Raw genomic sequence first — 22,363 nt, 5'->3', positions numbered from 1 at the left:
AAGAAGGAAATGTTTTATTTAACGACGCACTCAACACATTTTATTTATGGTTATATGGCATCTAACATATGGTTAAGGACCACACATATATTAAAGGAGGAAACCTGCTGTCGCCACTTCATGGGCTACTCTTTTCGACTGGCAGCAAGGGATCTTTTATATGCACCATCCTACAGACAGGATAGCACATACCATGGCCTTTGATGTACCAGTTGTGGTGCACTGGCTGGAGCGAGAAATAGCCCAATGGGATCACTGATGGGGATCGATCCCAAACCGACCGTGCATCAAGCAAGCACTTTACAATTGGGTTACGTCTTGCCTGTCTTTCTGTATGAAGGTCAACATGGAATATGTCTGGGATACGATTCCATTAAACAGTCTGAACACCACCAAAATTCATTTATACAATAAATCCAGTAGATTATTCTTGAGCTGATGTAAAAATATTTTAATTATCATCTATACATTTTTTTCATTTAATATCTTGTCAACATTTCTACAGGAAAAGAAAAATCTCCCTTCCTTTTCATTATTACTGTATAATAATAATTCTTCATTTTCCTGATATTTAATGTGAATCCTTCAATTGAAAAACTATTGATTTCCGATAACCACCAGACTGATTTGACTGACATTTGCAATATAACCACTGTCCCCCAGGCCACAGTCAATATTAGCTGGACCAATAAGTGGTGGTCATCTCGGGCTAAAACTGAAACGGAGACCATTATGATTCATACCGTAAACCTGGTAATCAGAAGCTGCCCATTATGTCACGTAAAAGAATGCTGATAACACAGTATCTGGCTAGTTTTGTTACACCAACTTCCACACAATGGTCATATTAGCAATGGTTCAATTATCAACACTATAGTTACACCATGACTTTGCATCTTGCTCAACATTTCTCTGGAAAGTCCATTTGGATGCAATTTTTCCGAAGAAAAAAATATTCTGGTTTTTGTTGACTATATACCGGCCATATTTAATGGAAAAGTACATTCAGGCCTAGCTCTGGCACTTGCGAATTTCAAAAACAATTGGCGAATTTTATTTTAATTTGGCGAATTAATTTCATGTAATAATTGATATTTTGTTAGAAAATAACTATTTCTGAAAAATATTAAGTTTATTAGACAATTTGGCAAAATTTTCTGCTGACTAGCCCTGATATTGGTTTGAGAAAACATCAATGGCTTATGGCAAATTGTCATAATATTTGCATCCAATTTACAGATCGTTAAAAATCTAATAAAGTGGCCTGACTAAGTTATTATGACAGGAAAGTCTCATTTCAGTACAAGGACAAGTGAAAGACAAACTATATCTGCTCTTGTATCAAAGACAGACTGATTTTGTTATTGATGTCTTGCTTACCATAAATGTTTTCAGTGCTGACTATCAATAGGTCCGACTATAAACCTCAAACGGACTCATTCCATGACGTCAGCCCATGTGGAATAAATCTGTCTTGCATGGGCTATGACATTATTAAATTTAACATGGGGAGTAATACGGCATTGGTAATATATGACATCATAGTTTTAGATTGATATTTTGTTATTAAAACCTTCATTATAAAAGCTATCTTGTTAATTTGTAGTGTTAAATTATATTTAACACATTCAACAGACGCAGCAAATATGATAGTGTAGTTTATTGATGATAAAATGGTCAAATAAAGATGTTACTTTTTCAGCAATCTTTGTTCGTGTAAAATAATGTTTTATAGTGATTTCCCTAGAAATTAGGCACGGCATGGTAGACCAAACACTTTTGGGGCATTTTCACAATTTTCGGGGTACTTGTTTTTCATTAAAAATACACAAAAATTAATTGAAATAAACATTAATGTAATTTATGTGCTTGCTTTAATAAATGAATGGCAAAAGATATAAAAAGCATATTTTATTAATTAATAATACCTTTTTGGGTGTTTTATAAAGGCAATTTTAGAATTAATTACTGAAAAAGGCTTGTTTAATCTCAGGGCAGCATGGCACTGATTGAGGCAAGATGGTGCTAGACTATTGAGGCATGGTGTTGCACCATGCTAAAACAAACTAGGGAAAACACTATTTTATTTATTGAATGGATGGGAGAAAAAGACTCCATCATATGCGGTCATGTGAGATAGAAAATGTACACCTTCGGTGGTGGAAATTTCGACCCTGGGACTCGGCAAGCCTAGTCTCGGGTCGAAAGTTCCACCATTGAGGGAGTACTTTATCCATCCCACATGACCACATATGATGGAGTCTATTAATCAGGAGTAAAAACTAATATTCACCAACTAGCCGGAGGTGAGTAGAAATTGCTGAGTATGAGCAGAATTTGAAAACCTTTAGTCCTGAAGGCCAGTTAAATATATTCCAATGTCATTATTATGCAATTATATTAAGGTGGGTTTTTCCAGGATTGGACACAAATGCTGTATATTTGTCAGTCACATTGTGCCAACCAATAACGGAAAGAAAGAAAGAAATGTTTTATCTAACGACGCACTCAACACATTTTAATTACGGTTATATGGTGTCAGACCACACAGATATTGAGAGAGGAAACCCGCTGTCACCACTTCATGGGCTACTCTCTCCGATTAGCAGCAAGGGATCTTTTATATGCACCATCCCATAGACAGGATAGCACATACCACAGCTTTTGATATACCAGTCGTGGTGCACTGGCTGTGACGAGAAATAGCCCAATGGGGCCCATCGACGGGGATCGATCCCAGACTGAACGTGCACTGAGTGAGCACTGTACCACTGAGCTATGTCTCACCCCCACCAATAACTTTTCTAGGCGACCGGCCTCAGTGGCGTCGTGGTTAGGCCATCGGTCTACAGGCTGGTAGGTACTGGGTTCGGATCCCAGTCGAGGTATGGGATTTTTAATCCAGATACCGACTCCATACCCTGAGTGAGTGCTCCGCAAGGCTCAATGGGTAGGTGTAAACCACTTGCACCGACCAGTGATCCATAACTGGTTCAACAAAGGCCATGGTTTGTGTTATCCTGCCTGTGGGAAGCACAAATAAAAGATCCCTTGCTGCTAATCGGAAGAGTAGCCCATGTAGTGGCGACAGCGGATTTCCTCTCAAAATCTGTGTGGTCCTTAACCATATGTCTGACGCCATATAACCGTAAATAAAATGTGTTGAGTGCATCGTTAAATAAAACATTTCTTTCTTTTCTAGGCTACTACAGTCCCCCATGCACCCCAGTCAATTTATCCTTGAATATATATGCACTGTAACAAACATACTTGCAGTTAGCAATAAGTCATGGTATGTGTGTAGGCATCTTCATAAATCAAGGCTAATATTCGTTCCTTGTATTCAGCCTTGATACATGTCGTCAAGAAATCGTGCCACAAAATGCTTAAATTTCATTGGATGCGATGAGATCTGATTGCAACGAATCGCAACGCTCCTTATAGATTCCCTTGTTATTGTAAACAAAGATGTCAGCATCCGGCGGTTAATTTTTGATATTGCTTTCAAGATTGTCACATGTTACCGATGCTGTGATTGGTCAGCGATGTCATCGTGTAAGGGACATATTCGGTGTTACAAATTTACTTCCAATAGAGGGCGCTAGTAGTGGATATCAGTAATCTTGACTACATGTATCAAGGCTGAATACGAGGAACGAATATTAGCCTTGATTTATGAAGATGGTGTGTAGGTGCTTATAACACAATCCCTCGCTGGTAATCAGAGTGGCTCATCATGGACAGAACTTTCTGGAGAAGTCAGAGCTTATTCCCATGACATGAAGGAAGGAAGGAAATGTTTTATTTAACGACGCAACTCAACACATTTTATTTATGGTTATATGGCATCAAACATATGGTTAAGGACCACACATATATTGAGAGGAAACCCGCTGTTGTCACTTCATGGTCTACTCTTTCCGATTAGTAGCAAGGGATCTTTTATATGCACTATCCCACAGACAGGATAGCACATAGCACGGCCTTTGTTACACCAGTTGTGGAGCACTGGCTGGAACAAGAAATAGCCCAATGAGACCACCGGCTGGGATCGATCCTAGACCGACTGCTCATCAAGCGAACGCTTTACCATTGGGCTACGTCCCACCCCTCCCATACATGACTGCTGGAATACTGGATTGATATTCTGATGTGTGTTTTCCCCACCCCAAATACACACTTTAGCGCAGGATCATGACATATTGTGCCAAATTTACAAAGCCTGTTTGTCTTAAATACAGGTGTTTAAGCATTGTAAATCTAATTAGTTACAGGCTTTGTAAATTCGGCCTGTATATTTTAAGAATGACCAACATCACCTTAAGCACACTAACCTGAAAAATAATGTGTGTGTACAAATTTTATGACTTGAAATTGGGTGCGAATGAAACATAAGTTTTACACACACATTTTCACCCCTGGTTTACATCACTTTTCAGTTTTCAAGAATGTAAAAAAAATTAGTTTTACCCACACCCACATTCAGTGTCGATTATGCAACATGGGCAGGTGGTAGTCATTCTCTAGACAAAGTGTTACAGGTAGTACTAAAACAAATAACATCTGGCTGGGTCAAAGTTCGAGGTGCACCGGACGTTTGATAGAAAAGTGAACACCACAAGACCTGTGATTGGTGGTAAATGTGAGTGTGTTGGTTGTAAAAAAAAAAAATTGTTTCATCTGTGAAAAAAAATGTATGCAATTTTATTTCATCTAGTACCACTGTGTAAAGTAGCCTTGTGCTTGACACATGTATGGGATACCTGTAAAAAAAAAAAAAGTACTAAAGTTTTGTGCAGAACTAGGGTAGTCATAGACGCTACCCGTTATCTCTGAAATGAGCAGCTTGACCCCAGAGGTTTTCTGTTTCACGTTAAGGGTGAGGTGTGGTAGTATTTATATCCATGGCGTTTATGTTGATTGATATGCTGCAGGTATGAGTTATAGCCATATATGTTACTATTGTCATCTATGGGATTTGATTTGATAGTATGCACCCTACAATCACCACGTTAGCAGTGGCAGATCCATACAGGGGTTATGGGGGAGTGCATTCTCTCCCCAAGTTGCTACATGGGACCTAATTACCTAAGACTACATAGATTTACAATGATTTATAAACTAAATATTCTCATTCCAGCCAGTGCATCACGACTTCTATATCATAGGCCATGATATGTGCTATCCTGTCTGTGGGATGGTGCATATAAAAAATCTCTTGCTACTGATGAACAAATGTAGCAGGTTTCCTCTCTAAGACTATATGTAAACAATTACCGTATATCTTCGCCTGTAAGTCGATCTCGGCTATAAGTCGAGTCCCTAATTTCAAGCCCTGAAAACATATTTTTTTATTGACCCGTTTATAAGTCGACCCATGAAAAACTACTTATAAATATTGAAATATTTCTTATTTTCAGCACATGAGAACAATAATATTTGAACAAAAGAAATTTATTTTACAAACTTCGGTTTTCACGCTTTGTACATCGCAATATAATCAGACTATTCCAATCAACCTATCATTATTACATAACATCAAAACGAAATATTCCCTTAGTAGAGAGTTAAAGCTGTTTGACTGTTACTGTATAGTACTGTACAGATGGTTTTGTGCACAGACAACAACTTTATTTATAAACACTGACAACAGATCACTACGATAAAACTGAAAGTATCACGTTTTGCCGCCATATTAATACATGTAAGGAGGATAACTCTGGAAAGTACACTGGTTTTTGTACCAAATGATGTGTGTCCCTATTGCTCTAGATAGTGAACTGCAGAGATCAGTCTATTTTAAGGGAAAGCTGAGTAATATTCATGAAGTTAATCACCGCCAAAACATTGTTTGAACAACCATTAATGCCAGTGACCAGATTTCAAAATAAACTCAGGCAACAGGTAGTTAGTATTGTTTACATTTTTACTATTAGTGATGACTGTTAATTTAACTAAGTGGACTGTTGGCTTGGCATGTGAGTGAGATCGTACGCCTTTTCGCATAACTAAAACCCGTTCTAATGCCAAAAAAAAAAAGGTTATAAAAAATAAATGTGTCAAATTAACATATTTGAGTATAAATACATGGCATACTTCAACAATAAAACATGTAAAATAATCCCCAAAACTAATATTTTTTGGTGAAATTTTTTTACCCTCTTATAAGTCGACCCCCCCAAGTTATAAAATAATTTTTGGGTGAAAAAAATTCGACTTATAGGCGAAGATATACGGTACCAATTTTTTTATATCCAATAGCTGATCATTAATAAATCAATATGCTCTAGTGGTGTCGTTAAAAAAAACTTTTTTTTTTCAAAACTAAACCAGTATCCTTTTTAATTGAACCCCTCCCCCACAAAAATCAAATGCCCCAAAATCATGGATCCACCTCTAGTTGGACATTTATCATCTGCTGATTAAACAATGGGGTTTCATTAACAAACATCTAAACATTCACTTCCTTAACATTATGCCAGAGAGATAAAAAGCCTTTGTGTCTGCCAATCTCGCCAGGAACTCGCACTCTTTTCTTTCAGTGTTCCCTAATCACGGGACTACAGGGAAATATGCTTAGAAGAAACAAGCGAATTTATCCTGTACAATTTGGCAAATTCCATCATGTTTTGTTAAATGTCTGATAAAGTCAGAACACTTGTGTGAGTGCTGCCCAGTTCTGTAAATTAGCTCCATCTGACATACAGGCCAATTTGGAATTGCTACCAGCGGTGCTAGAAATCATCAGAAATAACCGTTAGTCTGGCTGCAAGATCTGTGTGTGAGAAATGGACAGGGCTGCTCCACACATTAATATCACATGGTTTTTAGTACTGACATCTACCTGTCAAAATGAAATTAAAGAATTTTGACTCTTTTTTTTTGTTGTTCTTTTTTTGCATGTAAACCAAAACCTATAAGAATTACATATCATAACAAATCATTGTGGTGCCTGGTTATTCTTCCCTCCTCTACAATGAGAACATTTTCTGAAATGGCCCACATGCAGACTAGAAATCTGCCACTGGCACTTTTCTCCACATTCTGCAGGTGGTTTGGACACTTTTCACCACTTATCTCCCATCGGTTCCAAGATGAAGCTGATTAAATATGACAGACGAAGCTGATTAAATATGCTTATAAATTTGGAGCCACTCAAAACTAAACAGGTTTAAGGTATATAGCATTTAAAATCACTGACGGCTCTAACAGTGTTTGTTTTGGGTTTTTTTCAACATGGTGCATACCACCAAATCAAATTCCACAGACAACAATAGAAACATTATGTGGCTACAGCTGCTGTATACAACCTTTCAACATACCAGTATACACCATATATATATATATATATGTATGTAAATTGAATTCAGTAACAACTTGTTCTTATAAGTACTCAAAACGTTGACATTAGTGGAAAGTAATATCTACATCTTGGTGGTGGTGGCATAGTAGTTTCTGGCACTCGTCCTTTTGTGACACCCAATAGCTGATGTATTTTTCGTGCTGGGGTGTCGTTAAACATTCATTCATTTATTCATTCGTCCTTTTGTAGATGGTTTTTCTGACACGAGTCTCAAGAAAATCAATCCTCGGAGCGAGATTTAGTGGAAAGTAATATCTATATCTTGCCTTTTGACTTGGTCAATGTAAGACAAAAATGGGAGCCTATGTTACTAATTTTCAATATAACAACTGGACTATATTAGTTCTATACACAAATTGTCATGAACATTTATGGCACATGGTTCAAACATAATGGTACCTGGCCCCCGGTATACTAAGATATGTTAAATCATATCACATGAAAGTTAAGTTTGTTTTGTTTAATGACACCACTAGAGAACATTGATTAATTAATCAACGGCTATTGGATGTCAAACATTTGGTAATTCTTGTAGTCATGAGAGGAAACCCACTACATCTTTCCACTAGCAGCAAGGGATCTTTTATATGCACTTTCTCACTGACAGGAATGCACATACCATGACCTTTGACCAGTTAATAGTCCACTGGTTGGAATAAGAAGAAAAAAACAATCAGTTGAATTGATCCACCGAGGTGGTTCGATCCTGCGACACAAGCAACTCAGGCAAGTACTGAACCGACATATTACATGAATGTATTGACTAAATATATGGCACTTTATATTAGCAAGAAGGCCAACTATCACCTATCTTAACAATGGCAGACATATTACATGAATGTATTGACTAAATATATGGCACTTTATATTAGCAAGAAGGCCAACTATCACCTATCTTAACAATGGCAGACGTATTACATGAATGTATTGACTAAATATATGGCACTTTATATTAGCAAGAAGGCCAACTATCACCTATCTTAACAATGGCAGACGTATTACATGAATGTATTGACTAAATATATGGCACTTTATATTAGCAAGAAGGCCAACTATCACCTATTTATATAGCAAGAAGGCCAACTATCACCTATTTATATAGCAAGAAGGCCAACTATCACCTATTTATATAGCAAGAAGGCCAACTATCACCTATTTATATAGCAAGAAGTCCAACTATCACTTATTTATATTAGCAAGAAGGCCAACTATCACCTATTTATATAGCAAGAAGGCCAACTATCACCTATTTACATAGCAAGAAGGGCAACTATCACCTATTTATATAGCAAGAAGGCCAACTATTACCTATTTATATTAGCAAGAAGGCCAACTATCACCTATTTATATAGCAAGAAGTCCAACTATCACCTATTTATATAGCAAGAAGGCCAACTATCACCTATTTATATTAGCAAGAAGGCCAACTATCACCTATTTATATAGCAAGAAGGCCAACTATCACCTATTTATATAGCAAGAAGGCCAACTATCACCTATTTATATAGCAAGAAGGCCAACTATCACCTATTTATATTAGCAAGAAGGCCAACTATCACCTATTTATATAGCAAGAAGGCCAACTATCACCTATTTATATAGCAAGGCCAACTATCACCTATTTATATAGCAAGAAGGCCAACTATCACCTATTTATATTAGCAAGAAGTCCAACTATCACCTATTTATATAGCAAGAAGTCCAACTATCACCTATTTATATAGCAAGAAGGCCAACTATCACCTATTTATATTAGCAAGAAGGCCAACTATCACCTATTTATATAGCAAGAAGTCAAACTATCACCTATTTATATAGCAAGAAGTCCAACTATCACCTATTTATATAGCAAGAAGTCCAACTATCACCTATTTATATAGCACAACTGGACAAAGGCTGTGGTATGTGCTTTCCTATCTATGGGAAAGTGCATATAAAAGATCCCTTGCGGCATTAGGAAAAATGTATCGTGTAACTGTTTCCTCTGATGACTACATGTCAGAATTACAAACTGTTTGACATCCAATAGCCGGTTGGTGGTTGTGGTGGTGGTAGTGGTGGTAGCGGCGGTGGCAGTATTCTTGGTAATGTTGTTGTTGGTGGTAGTGGTGGTGGTTGTGGTGGCAGCAGCGGTGGCAGTATTCTTGGTAATGTTGTTGGTGGTAGTGGTGGTGGGTGGTGGTGTTCTTGATAATGTTATTGTTGGTGATAGTGGTGGTGTTCTTGGTAATGTGGTGGTGGTGGTGGTGGTGGTGGTGGTGGTGGTGGTGGTGGTGGTGGTGGTGGTGGTGGTGGTGGTGGGGTTGATGATGGTAAAAAGATGATGATAGACAGGTTCAAAGAAACTGTCTAAGTCACAAAATCTTCCTGGGCCATCTGCACAGAACAGATGCCAACCAGTTAGTGTGAAAGAAAACGAACTACTCTTACCAATTAACACAAGGGCTTCTCTTTGATGTGCTTTCCCACAGAAAGGGCAGCACATAGCATAACTTTTGATAGATCAGTTTTTAACCTCTGGATGGAATGAGAAAATAATCCACCAAGGTAGGATCAATCCTTTCATATAACTATAGCACCTCAGGCACACACACTGCCGCCCTGTGCCATGTGAGCTACATCTCAGTGGCAGAACGAAGTGATCAGCAGATCAGAACAACATAATATTATAGCAAATCACTTGAAGCCATTTGAGGTCATCACAACAGGAAAACAAATATAGAATCTTTAATTACATGGTTATTGTGATCTATAACTCATTTAATCTCATTATGTGGTAAGCTGGACATTTAATCCAATTTAATCTTAGTGGTTTCCTAAGAATGGATTTTCTTCCAGTTAAGGTCCTTAAATACATCTGTTACATTTAATGAGATTAATGTTCCAGGCCTATGGGTAATTGGCAACAAGTAAATGCTTGAAAATAAACTAGTCAAATTCACATCTATGTATGCCTTTAAACAGTAGTAGCAGCAGTCGAAGGAAGGAAAGGTTTTATTTAACGACGCACTCAGCACATTTTATTTACGGTTATATGGTGTCAGATAGCAGCAGTCGAGTGTTTTGGATTGACAGAAGTCTTCAGCGAAGTCAGAGGTTGTGTCCACAACAGTCGTGCTTGAACAATTCTCAGGTGGAAACATGACAAAAATTACCCACATCCACAATCAAGTATGTTAGGCACTACATCACTATTAAAGGGACAGAACCTAGTTTTCAAACACTACAGCATATTTTTCACTATTAGAAAGAATTTTTGTTTTTAACGATGCACTCAACACATTTTATTTACGGTTATATGGCGTCTGACATATGGTTAAGGACCACACAGATTTTGAGAGGAAACCCGCTGTTGCCACTACATGGGCTACTCTTCCGATTAGCAGCAAGGGATCTTTTATTTGCGCTTCCCACAGGCAGGATAGCACAAACCATGGCCTTTGTTGAACCAGTTATGGATCACTGATCGGTGCAAGTGGTTTACACCTACCCATTGAGCCTTGCAGAGCACTCAGGGTTTGGAGTCAGTATCTGGATTAAAAATCCCATGCCTCTGCTGGGATCTGAACCCAGTACCTACCAGCCTGTAGACCAATGGCCTACCAAGACGCCACCGAGGCCGGTTTTTCACTATTAGAGCCGTTTATGATTACTGAACATTACTTATATGTTGTTGTTTAGATTATAAATTTCCATGGAACTGAAGTGTTTCTGGTCAACCTGGTGTTTCTAATATCACAAAATGCATTTTTTATATTTTTAAAAATGCACGTGCCTCTGAGTAGTAGAGTTCTAGTCTGTTTTTAAAGAATATTTTCCGGTTTTAATGTCACATACTATTGTCTTACTGTTGTAACTTTATCCAAATGTGTTACAGGTTTGTAGATTAACTAAACTTAGTGTCCATTTTTATGAGTTGAAACTAGGGTCTGTGCCTTTAATAATTGTAGAAGATCTTATTATAGTCCTGGTTAGGAAATTAGTCTTTATTATAAAAATTTAAAATAAGGAAATGTCTTACAGATGTTTCTTTTTGATAATTACAAGTGCGTTGACCTTTGCAGAACTTAAATGCTGTTTGAAACATGCTACTGATTAATACCAAAGTGATTTTATTTTATCAATTCAAGGTTTATGGTTATTAATGAAAAACATGGTCCGTGTACAATACAATGTCCAAGGAGAAAAATGATTTTTTTTTTTTTTTTTTAAACATCTGAACATATTTCAAACTATGGCCATTTGGTGTCTACAAAATGGCCATTTTGAAAAGAAATTATAGAGAGAAATACTTGAGAGAAAACCTTCTTTCATTATACATACTACCCTTACCAATAAAGAAATTATAGAGAGAAATACTTGAGAGAAAACCTTCTTTCATTATACATACTACCCTTACCAATAAAGAAATTATAGAGAGAAATACTTGAGAGAAAACCTTCTTTCATTATACATACTACCCTTACCAATAAAGAAATTATAGAGAGAGAAATACTTGAGAGAAAACCTTCTTTCATTATACATTATAGAGAGAAATACTTGAGAGAAAACCTTCTTTCATTATACATACTACCCTTACCAATAAAGAAATTATAGAGAGAAATACTTGAGAGAAAACCTTCTTTCATTATACATACTACCCTTACCAATAAAGAAATTATAGAGAGAAATACTTGAGAGAAAACCTTCTTTCATTATACATACTACCCTTACCAATAAAGAGAAATATAGAGAGAAATACTTGAGAGAAAAAACCTTCTTTCATTATACATACTACCCTTACCAATAAAGAAATTATAGAGAGAAATACTTGAGAGAAAACCTTCTTTCATTATACATACTACCCTTACCAATAAAGAAATTATAGAGAGAAATACTTGAGAGAAAACCTTCTTTCATTATACATACTACCCTTACCAATAAAGCAGCCACAGATTTTTGTATATGCACTTTTTCATAGACAGGACAATACATACCATGGCCTTTGATGTTCAAGTTATGGGATATTGGATGGGATAGAAAAAAAAAAAAATTCACTGATGGTGATCAATTCTGTAACACATCATACCTCAGGAGAGAAAGGAAATGGTTTATTTTAACGACATACTCAACACATTTTATTTACGGTTATATAGCGTCAGACATATGGTTCAGAACCACACAGATGTTGAGAGAGAAACCCGCTGTCGCCACTTCATGGGCTACTCTTTTCAATTAGCAGCAAGGGTTCTTTTATATGCACCATCCCACAGACAGGGTAGTACATACCACAGCCTTTGATATACCAGTCGTGGTGCACTGGTTGGAACGAGAAATAGCCCAATGGGCCCACTGACGAGGATCGATCCCAGACCGACCACGCATCGAGCGAGCACTTTACCACTGGGCTACGTCCCGCCCCATCTCAGGAACGTGCTCTACCACTGACGTACATCCCACCCCTATGTTTCAACCCCTGCAATTAACAAAATATCTACAGCAAAAAACATGCTTTTGAAAAAAAAAAAGGCCCAGAGAGAATTAAAAACTCCACAGCATTGCCGATTGCTGTGGACAATTACAGGGGTTGTAATATCCAAGATGCATATCAAAAGGATGCAGTCATACACGTGTTTAAATTAGCAAATCCATCAGTGCTCAACGATTCTAATTACAAAGTCTGCATTCAAGTTCAAAGTTCAAGCATGCCACTTGAAGCCTTCAAAACGTAATTAACTCATGGATCTTGCAGATTCTTTTCCATTTCGACATGTCCACATTGCGCAGCAGATCAAGACAGCCAAGTTGAAATGTGATCACAACATGTTAAAGGCAATATCTTAATGGTTAATTGAAATTCTGGTGAATGTTAAAGGCAATATCTTAAAGAGACATTCCCGAGTTTGCTGCATTGTAAGATGTTTCCGACCAATAAAATATTTTTATGATTAAACTTACATATTAAATATATTTTCTTGTTTAGAATATCAATGTCTGTATATTCAATGTGTTTCTGGTAGTCTTAATATTTGTAAGAAGCCCTAACTGGATTTTGTCTTCCAATAATTTCGTACATACAAAATTTTTTTTTTTTAGGAAATAAAATAAAATTTAACCTAGTACAAATATTACAACGATCAGAAACATGTTTACTATACAGCCATTAATATTTTATGCAGAAAAATATATCTGATATGTAATTACAATCATTAAAAGGTCTCTGTTAGTCGATAACATCTTAAAAACTGCAGCAAACCCAGGAATGTCCCTTTAATGGTTAATTGAAATTCTAGTGAATGATAAAGGCAATATCTTAATGGTTAATTGAAATTCTGGTAATTCCGACGTGCAAGACGATGGCAGGCCAAGTGTCAATACGAATAACATTGATATGGTCAACAAGAACATTGTCTGATTAGCTGGATAACAAGCCATCTTGAAATTACCACAAGTTAGGGGTCTCAGGACACGTCCATTCTTGACACTTAAACTTCATGCGAAGTCAAAGCATTTGTCATTTACTTGTTTTTCGGTATTTTTATATTGATGTTGTAAATCAATTCCTTCATGTGTTTCTCATTGTTTGACCTTCATTAGCTGATGTAACTTTGTACTGGGGTGTTGTCATTGGTTTTCAATATACATTTTATTCATATCTTTACTATTTATAATCCATCTGTTACAAATGAAAACAAATATTCAAGAGATTTGGATTGATAAATTCTATGATTAGTTTTCTTTCAAATAAATGAATATATTAATTGAATTTTATTAAAGGGACATTCCTGAGTTTTCTGCAATTTTAAAGACGTTATCGACTAACAGACTTTTTAGTGACTGTAATTACATATCAAATATATTTTTTTGCATAAAATATTAGAGACTGTATATTAAACGTGTTTCTGATCATGGTAATATTTGTACTGCGTTAAATTTCATTTTATTTCCTAGAATATATTTTTTTCGTACATACGAAATTTTTTGAAGACATAATCCAGTTTGGGCTTTTTACAAATATTAAGACGACCAGAAACACATTGAATATACAGACACTGATATTCTAAACAAGAAAATATATTTGATATGTAAGTTTAATCGTAGAAATACTTTATTAGTCGAAACAATTTTACAATGCAGCAAAGTCAGGAATGTCCCTTTAATAAACATTCTTTTATATTAAAAAATGTATTCCAACCTGTCAAAGATGGGTTTATGAAAACCCCCATCCCATCATATTTGTCTTATTCACTAAGATGAAAATAATGAGCTAAATACATTTTAATTACAGAATTAAGGAACACATAGATTAGATTTGGTTAAGGAACACATAGATTAGATAAGAAACTTCCTGTCACCAGAGACAGGATAGTACATGTACATACAATGGCCTTTGTTATGTCAGTTGTGGAGCACTGGTTTGAATGAAAAATAGCCTAAAGGCCTCACTGATGGGGATTGAACCTAATCGGACTGCACTTCAGGCAAGCGCTTTACCACTGGTCTGTTTCACTCCATGATTGGTATTTTGGCCTCTTACTTTCTTTGGATAACCTTATTCTACAAGCCTCTGAAAATGGCAAGAATTTCAATTGTTTCATTTGGCTGTTTGCTCACACAAATCTAATTTTGCATAACCTATTTTTTTTTAGTGCAAAATGTACGCTACCATTTGCTTGGATAAAACTAGTTAGCAAAAAGGAAATGGGTTACCTAAACTAATTTTTATTAAACTCTTATATAGGTTATGCAAATGTTTTTTTTATTCTCAGAGGCTATATTGTACCAAAGTAAAGGTGGGGCTCTATTCTTCACAAATCTGAGGTATCATTAAATGTCTATAAGGCCATTAGGTGTTGGTATAATTGTGGTTTACTGAAGGAGGCGAATCACTGAAATGATGGAACTTTGTGACTAATTTACAATACAAATGTGATTGTTCTGCCATGTATCATCTTGGTTTTTCCACACTGCTAGGCAACACCATGCTAATATTATATGTCAAGTGAGTAACGATGGTATAGTTTAGTTTCTAGTGAACAGATCTCGGTTAAACGTGTACCACTGATGATTTGTGGAGAGGGAAGGTCGTCTCATCTTGTCCGACATCAGTAACTCATCTTGGTACAATTTAATGATGTTCAACATAATCATTTATATTTTTGTAAACTTACCATACATGATCCTTTATATTTTACATTCAGATCTGGGTTTTTTTTTACATTTAATGATTTATAGTCAAACCTGTTAGTCTTTGGATCTCACCCTGTCCATTGCCAATTTAGACTACAGCTAATTTTAATACAAACTGACTGGCCTCATTGGCATCATGGTTAAGCTATCGGACATAAGGCTGGTAGATAACGGGTTCGCAGCCCGGTACCGGCTCCCACCTAGAGCAAGGTTTAACAACTCAATGGTTAGGTGTAAGACCACTACACCCTTTTCTCTCTCACTAACCACGAACTCACTGACCTGGACAGACAGCCCAGATAGCTGAAGTGTGTGGCCAGGACAGCATGCTAGAACCTTAATTGGATATAAGCATGAAAATATGTTGAAATGAAATACAAATTGGTTTCAGCATTTAGTCGTTGGCTCATAAAATATTTCTTAAATTAACCACATTTTAATAATTTTCAAAAAAAAAAACCCCTCTATATACATGTGAAGATTGACTAAACCAAAATTCTGGGCCGTCAATCACCAAAGAGATCATTAAAAGATGGCCATTTAAGATTGATTGATTATACTCAATTCCATACTTATGTTCAATTAAGGTTCAAACATGCTGTCCTGGACCAACACTTCGGCTATCTGAGCTTCCTGTCCAGGATTAGGTTAGTGGTTAGTTTTTGTTAGTACATGTAGTTAGTAAGAGAGAAGTCAGGTCAGGTCAGGTCAGGTCAGGACATAGGGTTTTATGTGCACATTCAGAGCAAGCTGTTGTAGCGGACACTTGTCATGGCTGCAGGTGTCAGCCTGGGCCGGCTCCTCCGTCCAGGACAGGAAAAAGGTTGTTGGGGTGGGTGGGAGAGGGGACCGCCTGCACTGGCAGGTGCATCAGCAGCCTGACTGGGGTCATAGCGGGCAGGGGGTATAGACGATTTTTGGTATAGTTAGCCATGAAAGCTCACACTGGGTGGGAGCTGGTACCAGGGTGTGAACCCACTACTTACCAGAGTCAAATTCGATGACTCAACCATTACACAACCGAGGCCGGATATAGGGATTTAAAAAACAAAAATTATACATCATTAAGTTAATGGCTTTATAAGGTGTCTGCTAATTTAAGAAACCTTGTACCAGGAACATTATAAAAATAGCTCCTATTACTAACTGCAATATGGAATGCTGAGTAAAATGCAATACAGAATGCTTAGTGCATTATCTAGATCTGTAGGGATATAAAACTATTTTATACATCAATAAGACTTAGTTAATGGCTGTGTAATGCATCTTCTGCTAATTTAAGAAACCCAGCTCCAGGGACATTTATAAAAATAGCTCCTGTTACTACCATAGACCAGTCTTGGTGGCGCAGTGGTTAAGCCATCGAACTACAGGCTGGTAGGTACAGGGTTCACAGAGTCTGGTAACGGCTCCAACCCAGAACGACTTCTTAAGGACTCAATGGTTAGGTGTAAGGCCACTACACCCTCTTCCCTCTCACTAACCACTAACCAACTAACAACTAACCCACTGTCCTGGAAAGACAGCATATATAGCCGAGGTGTGTGCCCAGGACAGCGTGCTTGAACCGTAACTGAATACAAGCACGAAAATAAGTTGAAATGAACGAATCAACTACCATATAGTATATCTAGTTTATTGTTACCAACTACCGACACACTCAACACATTTTATTTAGGGTTAAATGGTGTCGGATATATGGTTACGGACCACACAGATATTGAGAGAGGAAACCCACTGTCACCACTTCATGGGCTACACTTTTCGATTAGCAGCAAGGGATCTATTATATGCACCATTCCACAGACAGGGTAGTACACCAATTGTGGAGCACTGGCTGGAACGAGACATAGCCCAATGGGTCCACCAACGGGGATCGACCCAAGACCAACTGTGCATCAACCTAACGCTTTACCACTGGGCTACATCCTGCCCTGCTAATTTAAGAAACCCTGTACCAGTGGAATTACAAAAATAGTTACCTCAGTCATGACATTGCTATGCAAGCAAGATTACTTATCTTTTACACTATAACCTGTATTTATATTCCATACTCTCTGTACTCGGAGACTACCAGCACTTATAACGATCAAGTCTATCTTTCTCCCAGAATAATAACTTATCCCTCAACAGTCCTATATGTGCCGTTTACAGCTCTTGTATACCCAGTGTTGTTAGCAAGACTAAGACATACAAATTACCTGCTGAAAGAAGATCGCCATTCTACAACACACTGTATAAGGCCAGCCGGTAAACAAATAAACCTAGATCTGGTTGTAATGCAATGTATTAAAATACAACACTGTTGACAGAATGTTCTTCAGATCATAGAGTGATTGCCTTATTGTAGTCAGTTAATGACTACAAGTTTATGAATACCTCAATACTTGATGGTCAAAAGATTGAGATTAACAAGGGTAACATAGTCCAGCATATCGTTTTATCAGCAACCATTACTTGGACTTATAATTTTTATTAAAGTTAAAACTGTTTCTGTTTAACGACAACATTAGAACAGATTGATTTATTGATCATCAGCTATTGGATGTCAAACATTTATCAATCAGCTACATTTTCCCATTAGTACCAAGGGATCTTTTGTATGCACCATCCCACCACATACAGGAAGAAGATATATGGTCAAGAACCACATACATATTGAGAGAGGAAACCCGCCGTCACCACTCCATAGGCTATTTTTTTCAATTAGCAGCAAGGGATCTTTTATATGCACTATCCCACAGACAGGATAGTACATACCACAGCTTTTGCTACACCAGTTGTGGAGCACTGGCTGGAACAAGAAATAGCCCAATGGGTCCACCGATGGGGATGGATCCTAGACAGACTTCCCATGAGGAGAGTGCTGTACCACTGAGCTACATCCCACAACACAGACAGGATAGCACATATCATAGCTTTTGATATACCCGTTGTGGTGAACTGGCTGGAATGAGAAATACCTCATTGGGCCCACCAACGGGGATTGATCCTAGACTGACCACGCATCAAGCAAGCATGTTACCTACTGTAATTTCTATGCAATACACCAGCTAATAATAAAATGGCCAATCTTGCTAATTTTGAATGTTGCAAATAATCAATAATTTGGCTTTCACTAAATTTTAAGGCTGCTACAATGTCAGCATGTGTGGAAAGAAGGCATCTTATGTGATAGGTGGATCCTTAAGAGCTTTCCACTTGAGCTCATTATTGTTTAACACCTTGTTACATCCACTCAAGTGCTCCGCATTAAATACTATCAGAGGGAGTTACCACAGAATTTAATGGCTGCCATCATGCAATGGGCTGGCATCCATTTTCTCTCCATATAACAAGTGGTCCCAGCCCTGCAATTTAACCATCCTGTAATGTCAGGATATCCATCAGTGAGCCAATGAACTCAGATGGAATTATTTAAGTGCAGCAGACTTGCAGCCACAATATACAGGTGGATGGAAGAACAATGACCCAGCCAAACAGCTGTGTAATCAAAATCATGCAGTTCCATCATAATGGTACGATTAATATGTTCAGCAGTAAATGCCATCCTCAGTCTTAATGTTGTAACCATTCCAGGTGATGTAACAGAATATTTACACTCCCTGAAAATGTTTTCTGATATGAGAGCAGGTATATGGTAGGTAGGGAATTATTTATGTGTCTCTATCCACGGAGGGATACTGTATGCCTCATTAATATAGCAGCCAGGGATTTTTAACTGTCTTTTTAATAAATTATTGCCAGGTATTGAATTACAAAGAATAAATGTTTCCTGACCAAATGCTGACATTTTACTGTCTAATTTGTGCATGTTGACAACTCTGTTACATAATAATTAATATGCAATTGTAAGCTTTTATCCGATAAGTTAATGTCAATGTGTATGTTAATATATAAGAAAAACCAATGAAACTACATCCAACCAGCCTCGGTAATGTCGTGGTTAAGCCATCGGACATACGGCTGGTAGGTACTGGATTCGCAGCCTGGAACCGACTCCCACCCAAAGCAAATTTTAACAACTCAATGGGTAAGTGTAACACCACTACACCCTCTTCTCTTTCACCAACCACTAACTAACCACTAACAACTAATCCACTATTATGAACAAGCAGCCCAGATAGCTGAGGTGTGTACCCAGGACAGCGTGCTTGAACCTTAATTGGATATAAGCACAAAAATAAATTGAAATGAATGAAAAAAAAGTTTGTTTTGTTCAACGACACCACTAGAGCACATAGATTTATTTTACATCTATTGGATATCAAACATTTGATAATTTTGACAGTCTTAGAGAGGAAAACCGCTACATTTTTCCATTACTAGCAAGGAATCTTTTGTATGCACCATCCCAGACAGGATAGTACATACCACATCCTTTGATATACCAATCGTGGTGCACTGGCTTAAAGCAATAATATGCAAAGTGTGTATATGTGTGTGGGGTTATGTAGTGGGGAGGCATAATGGGGAGTTTAGGGTGCCTCTCTCCCCAGTTCCTGAAATATATACACAGATTGTATGCACAGTGACTACCAGTAACTAATATTCTCACGAGTGCTTCACTGAGGTCCATCAATACCTGGCCATGTAAGCTGTGGAATCTGATGAACATTGTCAATTGGAAAAACTGTATAGATTACCATTATATAATTGTTGCCAGGGTAAAACAGAATGTAACATTCAGGCTACAGATTTTCAAAGCTATCTTAGCTATTATATCGTAAAACCATCATAGACACTGACGTCATTATACGACCCAGGCAAATGCTTACAATGGTTTTATGATACAGTACAAAGATAACTAACCTAAAAAATATGGATCCTGCATTTATTTCAGAACAGACCCTAGTTTCAACCTGTTAAAATTAACAATAAGCTTAGTTAATCTACAAACCTGTAATACATTTGAATAACATTACAATTGAGTAAAACATGAGTCTGTGACTTTAAAATGGTGAAATACCCTCTAAAAATATACTAACACTTGACTTCATAACTGTTACTTCTCAGACACAAGTGTGTTTTTAAAAATATGAGAAATACATTTTTTGATATTAAAAACACCAGGATGATAAAAAATATTTTGAATGTACCTAAATTGATATCTAAACCATAAAATCTAAGTAAAGTGTGATTTCAGTTATCAAAAATGGCTATAATAGTAAAAAATGTGATTTCAGTTATCAAAAATGGCTATAATAGTAAAAAATATGCCTTAGTGTTTAAAAACTAGAGTATGTCCCTTTAATTGGATTATTTGGAATATTGTATACATCATTCAAATATTGTGTTATTATATAGAATACAGCTACTCTTTCAAAACATTGTTTCATTATGTAGAATATTGTATACATCATTCAAAACATTGTTTCATTATGTAGAATATTGTATACATCATTCAAAACATTGTTTCCTTATGTAGAATAGTGTATACATCATTCAAAACATTGTTTCATTATGTAGAATATTGTATACATCTTTCAAAACATTGTTTCATTATGTAGAATCTTGTATACATCATTCAAAAGATTGTCGATAGATACATTGCATTATATAAAACCTTGTGCATCTAATAATAAATGACCGTAAAAAGGGTATTCTAAACAAATGTTCCTGGTCTGTAATTCTCTGCACCAAATTTACTTTAGAATAAACACAAAGAATTTGGATTTAAACTGCATGCTATTTACACTTGCTAATGAAGATCGATACGCAAATATTTAAAAAAAAAAAAATTCTTTCATTTCAACTTATTTTCGTGCTTATATCCAATTAAGGTTCAAACATGCTGTTCTGGGCACACACCCATTTGGGCTGTCTGTCCAGGACAGTGGCTTAGTGGTTAGTGAGAAAAAAAAAGTCAGTATAGTGGTTCTACTCATTGAGTGGTTAAAACTCGCTCTGGATGGGAGCTGGTACCGGGCTGCTAACCCTGTACCTACCAGCCTTACGCCCGATAGCTTAAGTATGACACCACCAAGGCTGGTGCAAAGATTTAAATTTCACTGCAAGTATTACTTCACTTCACCTGACTTGTTAAAGGGACATTCCCGAGTTTGCTGCATTGTAAAGATGTTTCCTACTAATAAAATATTTCTATGATTAAACTTACATATTAAATATATTTTCTTGTTTAGAATATCAGTGTCTATATATTCAATGTGTTTCTGGTCGTCTAATATTTGTAAGAAGCCCAAACTGCATTTAAAAATCTTTTTTTAGGAAATAAAATGAAATTTAACCTAGTACAAATATTATAACGATCAGAAACACGTTTAATATATAGCCACTAATATTTTATGCAGAAAAATATATTTGATATGTAATTACAGTCGTCAAAAAGTCTCTGTTAGTTGATGATGTCTTAAACATTGCAGCAAACTCAGGAATGTCCCTTTAATCAAGATACGCAAAACTCACAAAACCCACCAGTGCCGACAGTGGTAAATACATGCCAATGAACATCAAGGAAAACAAATTGTTTTGTTTCCAGAAATAATTCTAACGGGACTTGCTAACAAGCACTACATTATACTACTTACAGTAGAGATTATCATAATCCCCTGATCCAACACTCTGTGTGTCAAACATGTTTAGATTCCCTGCAGCACATGTATGAAAACCGAACTGAAATCTGACATGCACTCAAACGGGCCTGGTGTAACCACCCCCCACTAAAACACACAACCCCTCCTTGGGATGAGCCAGGCACAATGTGTATAACACATTAATGTACAACTTTTACACATGTTTGTGTTGGGTAACTTTGGCCACCTACCAGACATGCTTACGTAGTTACTATGGCAACAAACTTTTCACAGAAAG

At 36.8% G+C, this 22,363-nt stretch overlaps 1 protein-coding gene across 1 annotated transcript in view; it reads right to left on the bottom strand.

Moving 5' to 3' along the window:
• LOC121380885 overlaps window positions 1-22,363 on the bottom strand; it is a 161,864-nt gene that overhangs the window by 100,338 nt on the left and 39,163 nt on the right.

The sequence above is a fragment of the Gigantopelta aegis genome, chromosome 9 (assembly GCF_016097555.1).
Source record: "Gigantopelta aegis isolate Gae_Host chromosome 9, Gae_host_genome, whole genome shotgun sequence".
Classification (NCBI taxonomy): Eukaryota; Metazoa; Mollusca; class Gastropoda; order Neomphalida; family Peltospiridae; genus Gigantopelta; species Gigantopelta aegis.
The sequence above is the reverse complement of the archived record's forward strand: the minus strand, read 5'-3'. Positions and strand labels throughout refer to the sequence as shown.